A 7315-nucleotide genomic window follows, 5' to 3' on the forward strand; every position below is an offset into this window, starting at 1 on the left:
GCACATTTATGTCTAACCCACTTCCTATGCATAGGGATTTTGTGAGCAAACAACTTGTGGGAACAAGAATCAACTTGCATAGGAAGGTAAAACAAGCATAACTTCAAAACTTTAAGCACATAGAGAGGAAAATTGATATTATTGCAATTCCTACAAGTATATATTCCTCCCTCATAATAATTTTCAGTAGCATCATGAATGAATTCAACAATATAACCAGCACCTAAAGCATTCTTTTCATGATCTACAAGCATAGAAATTTTATTACTCTCCACACAAACAAAATTCTTCTCATGAATAATAGTGGGAGCAAACTCAACAAAATAATTATCATGTGAGTCATAATCCAATTGAAAACTAAAATCATGATGAAAAGTTTCATGGATATCATTATTCTTTATAGCATACAAGTCATCACAATAATCATCATAGATGGCAACTTTGTTCTCATAATCAATTGGAACCTCTTCCAGAATAGTGGAATCATTACTAAATAAAGTCATGACCTCTCCAAATCCACTTTCATCAATATAATCATCATAAATAGGATGCATGCTTTCATCATAATAAATTTTCTCATCAAAACTTGGGGGACAAAAAATATCATCTTCATTAAACGTAGCATCCCCAAGCTTGCGACAAACATTAATTGCAGCAAATATATTCTCAAAAACATCATCTTCATCAAATAGAACATCCCCAAGCTTGGGACTTTTCATATCATAAGCATAATCACTCTCATAATTAATTGTATGGATAGCACCAATCATATATCAATTATTTTATTCTTCCAAGCAAGTGCCAAAAAGATTTTCAAGATCATAAGAAATATCATTATCTTCCACAATTATATTTTCATGAGGCACAATAGTAATAGGAGTAGCATTATTTGGGAGAGATATGTTTTTACCTCTCTTCATTTTTCTTTTCTTCTTCTTCACCACATCATGTGTGGGTTCAATCCTCTTTTTGGAGCTCCTTGTTAATGAGATTGGTTGAATAGAAGGCTCCTCCTCGTTACCTGATTCATCATAAGAAAAAATAGGAGAGTATTGGGAAGTCTCTTCCCTTTCATTAGTATTCTCTTCATCTTCTATTTGTTTTCTTTTCTTTATGTAATTGGCAATATAAGGATTTTCAATGCAATTCACCGCGCAATACATATAAATTTCCTCTAGATCAAAATGAAGAACTCTATCAAGGGCAAATTTTGGAATATCCTTAGTTATACGTTTCATTTCTTCATAACCCAAGAGCAAACTAAGTTCATTATGATGTGCAAGGGAAATCAAGTCATCACAATTTTTGGACATGATACGGTCATGAAACAATTTGCATTGGGTACTGAAATGATCATGTTCATTGCAAAGTTCACAAGTACGGCTAAGAAAATTTAAATTTTCAGCACAAGCTTCTAGCCTTTCTTGCAACAATTTCGTTTCTAAATGCTTATGCCTCTTGCAATATCTATCTTCCCTATTTGGCGTGTACTTGCAAACCCAATGCACTCCACAAAAATTTACATGTTTATAGGAGACATTTTCATTATAACTAGTGCAATCATCATTAGTACCATGGATATTCAAGGAGTTCATACTAACAACATTGCAATCATGCTCATCATTCAAAGATTTAGTGCCAAACATTTTAATGCATTCTTCTTCTAACACTTTGGCACAATTTTCCTTTCCATCATACTCATGAAAGATATTAAATAGATGAAGCGTATGAGGCAAACTTAATTCCATATTTTTTGTAATTTTCTTTTATAAACTAAACTAGTGATAAAACAAGAAACTAAAAGACTCGATTTCAAGATCTAAAGATATACCTTCAAGCACTCACCTCCCCGGCAACAGCGCAAGAAAAGAGCTTGATGTCTACTACACAACCTTCTTCTTGTAGACGTTGTTGGGCCTCCAAGTGCAGAGGTTTGTAGGACAGTAGCAAATTTCCCTCAAGTGGATGACCTAAGGTTTATCAATCCTAGGAGGCGTAGGATGAAGATGGTCTCTCTCAAGCAACCCTGCAACCAAATAACAAACAGTCTCTTGTGTCCCCAACACACCCAATACAATGGTAAATTGTATAGGTGCACTAGTTCGGCGAAGAGATGGTGATGCAAGTGCAATATGGATGGTAGATAAAGGTATTTGTAATCTGAAATTATAAAAACAGCAAGGTAACTAATGATAAAAGTGAGCGTAAACGGTATTGCAATGTGTGGAAACAAGGCCTAGGGTTCATACTTTCACTAGTGCAAGTCCTCTCAACAATAATAACATAATTGGATCATATAAATATCCCTCAACATGCAACAAAGAGTCACTCCAAAGTCACTAATAGCGGACAACGAACGAAGAGATTATGGTAGGGTACGAAACCACCTCAAAGTTATTCTTTCCAATCAATCTGTTGGGCTATTCCTACAAGTGTCACAAACAGCCCTAGAGTTCATACTAGAATAACACCTTAAGACACAAATCAACCAAAACCCTAATGTCACCTAGATACTCCAATGTCACCTCAAGTATATGTGGGTATGATTATACGATATGCATCACACAATCTCAGATTCTTCTATTCAACCAACACATAGAACCTCAAAGAGTGCCCCAAAGTTTCTACCGGAGAATCACGATGAAAACGTGTGCCAACCCCTATGCATAGTTTCATGGGCGGAACCCGCAAGTTGATCACCAAAACATACATCAAGTGAATCACGTGATATCCCATTGTCACCATAGATACGCACGGCAAGACATACATCAAGTGTTCTCAAATCTTTAAAGACTCAGTCCGATAAGATAACTTCGAAGGGGAAACTCAATCCATTAGAAGAGAGTAGAGGGGTAGAAGAAACATAAGATCCAACTATAATAGAAAAGCTCGCGATACATCAAGATCGTGCCAAATCAAGAACACGAGAGAGGGAGAGAGAGAGATCAAACACATAGCTACTGGTACATACCCTCAGCCCCGAGGGAGAACTACTCCCTCCTCATCATGGAGAGCACCGGGATGATGAAGGTGGCCACCGGAGAAGGATTGCCACCTCCGGCAGGGTGCCGGAACGGGTCTAGATTGGTTTTCGGTGGCTACGGAGGTTCTGGCGGCGGAACTCCCGATCGATTGTGCTCCCCGATTGTTTTAGGGTATATGTAGATATATAGGAGGAAGAAGTACGTCAAGGGGGCCACGAGGGGCCCACGAGGATGGAGGGAGCGCCTAGAGGGGGTGGGCGCGCCCCCTGCCTCGTGGCTTCCTCATTGCTTCCCTGACGTGCACTCCAAGTCTCCCGGGTTGCTTTCCTTCCAAAAATAAGTTCCGTGAAGTTTCAGGTCAATTGGACTCCATTTGATTTTCCTTTTCTGCGATACTCTAAAACAAGGAAAAAATAGAAACTGGCATTGGGCTCTGGGTTAATAGGTTAGTCCCAAAAATAATATAAAAGTGTTTAATAAAGCCCATAAACATCCAAAACAGATAATATAATAGCATGGAACAATCAAAAATTATAGATACATTGGAGACGTATCATGAGCCTATGCCTTGGAAGAAGGACGACAAGCCTACGCCATGAACAAAACCGTCAACTTCTTCACCAACAAAAGGGAGATAATCACATGGGTATGGGAACTCCCCTTGGCAACTGCCAAGCTTGGGGGAGTGCCCAGGTATCGTATCACCATCACTTTTATCTTTACCGCTTTTCTTAGTTTGATCCTTCTGATAATATTTTAATCTAGTAGAATAAAAGTTCTTAGTATGATCTAGTTGTGAGTTTTGCTTTATGATCCTTCTATGTAATAGAGCCCGTGAGCTATATATAATAAAGATTAGTGTTGAGTCAAGGGCTTGATTATTTTTCCATGATCCTTGAGTGAATAAAAGAAAAGAGAAAAGAATAAACAGAAACAAAGAGATCATATGGATCTTATGGAGAGTAATAAGCTCACATAGAAAGAGTATGATGAATAAAAGTTGTTGAGAGTTGACAAACATAGTTTTGGTCATCGTTGCAATTAATAGGAAGTAATAAAGAAAGAGAGGTCTTCACATATAAATATACTATCTTGGAAATCTTTTATGATTGTGAGCACTCATTAAAATATGACATGCTAAAGGGTTGAAGTTGGACAAGGAAGACAACATAATGGGTTATGTTTTCTTACATCTGAGATAAATTATATTGTCATGGATCATCCAACATGCTGAGCTTGCCTTTCCCCCTCATGCTAGCCAAATTCTTTGCACTAAGTAGAACTACTACTTGTGCTTCCAAACACCCTTAAACCAGTTTTGCCATGAGAGTCCACCATATCTACCTATGGATTGAGTAAGATCCTTCAAGTAAGTTGTCATCAGTGCAAGCAATAAAAATTGCTGTCTAAATATGTATGATTGATTGGTGTGGAGGAAATAAGCTTTATACGATCGTGTGATATGGAAGAAATAAAAGCGACAGACTGCATAATAAAGGTCCATATCACAAGTGGCAATACAAAGTGACGTTTTTCGCATTAAGATTTTGTGCATCCAACCATAAAAGCGCATGACAACCTCTACTTCCCTCTGCGAAGGGCCTGTCTTTTACTTTTATCTCCTACCTTACATAAGAGTCATCTTGATCTTCACCCTTCCTTTTTACATTTTATCTTTTGGCAAGCACAACATGTTGGAAAGATCCTGGTATATATGGCTAATTGGATGTGAGTTTTCATGAACTATTATTGTTGACATTACCCTTGAGGTAAAACATTGGGAGGCAAAACTATAAGCCCCTATCTTTCTTTATGTCCGATAAAAACTCCATACCCATAAGTATTGCGTGAGTGTCAGCAATTGTGAAAGACTATATGATAGTTGAGTATGTGGACTTGCTGAAAAGCTCTTATATTGACTCTTTCCTATGTTATGATAAATTACAATTGCTCCAATGACTGAGATTATAGTTTGTTAGTTATCAATTAAGTTTATGATTCATACTTGAAATTGTGATTTAATTGTTACTCTAGCATAAGAGATCATATGACAAGAATTATATAAGTTGTCGTTCTAAGAATGATCATGATGCCCTCATGTCCGTATTTTATTTTTATCAACACCTCTATCTCTAAACATGTGGACATATTTTTTGGTTTCGGCTTTTGCTTGAGGACAAGCGAGGTCTAAGCTTGGGGGAGTTGATATGTCCATTTTGCATCATGCTTTTATATCAATATTTATTGCATTATGGGCTGTTATTACACATTATGTCACAATACTTATGCCTATTCTCTCTTATTTTACAAGGTTTACATAAAGAGGGAGAATGCCGGTAGCTGGGATTCTGGGCTGGAAAAGGAGCAAATATTAGTGACCTATTCTGCCCAGCTCCAAAAGTCCTGAAACTTCACGGAATTCATTTCCAGAATATATAAAAAATACCAAGCGCAAGAAGTTCACCAGGGGGGCCACACCCTGCCCACGAGGGTGGGGGGCCCGCCCTACCCCCTGGGAGCGCCCTCCTACCTCGTGGGCCCCCTGGTGGCCCTCCGATAGCCATCTTCTGCTATATGGAGTCTTTCGATGAGGAAAAAATAATAAGTGATCTTTCTGGACGAGACTCCGCCGCCACGAGGCGGAACCTTGGCGGAACCAATCTAGGGCTCTGGCGGAGATGTTCTACCGAGGAAACTTCCCTTCGGGAGGGGGAAATCATCGCCATCGTCATCACCAACGCTCCTCTCATCGGGAGGGGGCAATCTCCGTCAACATCTTCACCAGCACCATCTCATCTCAAAACCCTAGTTCATCTCTTGTATCCAATTCTTGTTTCCCAGTCCGGGATTGGTACCTGTGGGTTGCTAGTAGTGTTGATTACTCTTTGTAGTTGATGCTAGTTGGTTTACTTGGTGGAAGATCATATGTTCAGATCCTATATGCATATTAATACCCCTCTGATTATGAACATGAATATGCTTTGTGAGTAGTTACATTTTTTCCTGAGGACATGGGAGAAGTCTTGCTATTAGTAGTCATGTGAATTTGGTATTCGTTCGATATTTTGATGAGATGTATGTTGTCTCTCCTATAGTGGTGTTATGTGAACGTTGACTACATGACACTTCACCATTATTTGGGCCTAGAGGAAGGCATTGGGAAGTAATAAGTAGATGATGGGTTGCTAGAGTGACAGAAGCATAAACCCTAGTTTATGTGTTGCTTCGTAAGGGGCTGATTTGGATCCATATGTTTCATGCTATGGTTAGGTTTACCTTAATACTTTTGTTGTAGTTGCGGATGCTTGCAATAGAGGTTAATCATAAGTTGGATGCTTGTCCAAGTAAGGACAACACCCAAGCATTGGTCCACCCACATACCAAATTATCAAAGTACCGAACGCGAATCATATGAACGTGATCAAACCTAGCTTGACAATAATTCCCATGTGTCCTCGGGAGCGCTTTACATCATATAAGAGTTTGTCTAGGATTGTCCTTTGCTACAAAAAGGATTGGTCCACCTTGTTGCACTTTATTTACTTTTGTTACTTGTTACTTGTTACAAATTATCCTATCACAAAACTATCTGTTACCTATTATTGTCTATCATTGTCTCCTTCTCTCTGGATGTTACCACAATATCATCCACATAAGCATGAACATTGCACCCAATTTGATCATGAAGGCAATTCTTCACACACCTTTGATAAGTCGCCTGGGCACTCTTGAGCCCAAAAGGCATAGAAACATAGCAGAAGGCTCCAAAGGGAGTTATGAAAGTTGTCTTCTCCTAGTCCTTAACTGCCATCTTGATCTGATGATAACCAGAATAAGCATCCAAAAAACTCAAACACTCACAACCCGCTGTAGCATCAATAATCTGATCGACACGAGGGAGAGCAAAAGGATCAGCCGGACAAGCCTTGTTTAAATCTGTGTAGTCCACACACATATGCCAAGTGCCGTTCTTTTTAAGTACCAGCACCGGGTTAACCAACCACTCAGGATGAAACACCTCAATGATAAACCCAGCCACCAAGAGCTGGGCTACCTCTTCACCAATGGCCCTACGCCTCTCTTCGTTGAAGCAACGAAGAAACTGCTTGACTGGTTTAAACTTGGGATCAATATTAATAGTGTGCTCAGCGAGTTCCCTCGATACACCTGACATGTCTGGAGGCTTCCATGCAAAGATGTCCCGGTTCTCACAAATGAACTCGATGAGCGCGCTTTCCTATTTCGGATCTAGATTAGCACTGATGCTGAACTGCTTGGATGAATCGCCAGGAACAAAATCAACCATCTTGGTATCATTTGCCGATTTAAAC

Source organism: Triticum aestivum, chromosome 7A (assembly GCF_018294505.1).
Source record: "Triticum aestivum cultivar Chinese Spring chromosome 7A, IWGSC CS RefSeq v2.1, whole genome shotgun sequence".
In the NCBI taxonomy this organism is placed as follows: Eukaryota; Viridiplantae; Streptophyta; class Magnoliopsida; order Poales; family Poaceae; genus Triticum; species Triticum aestivum.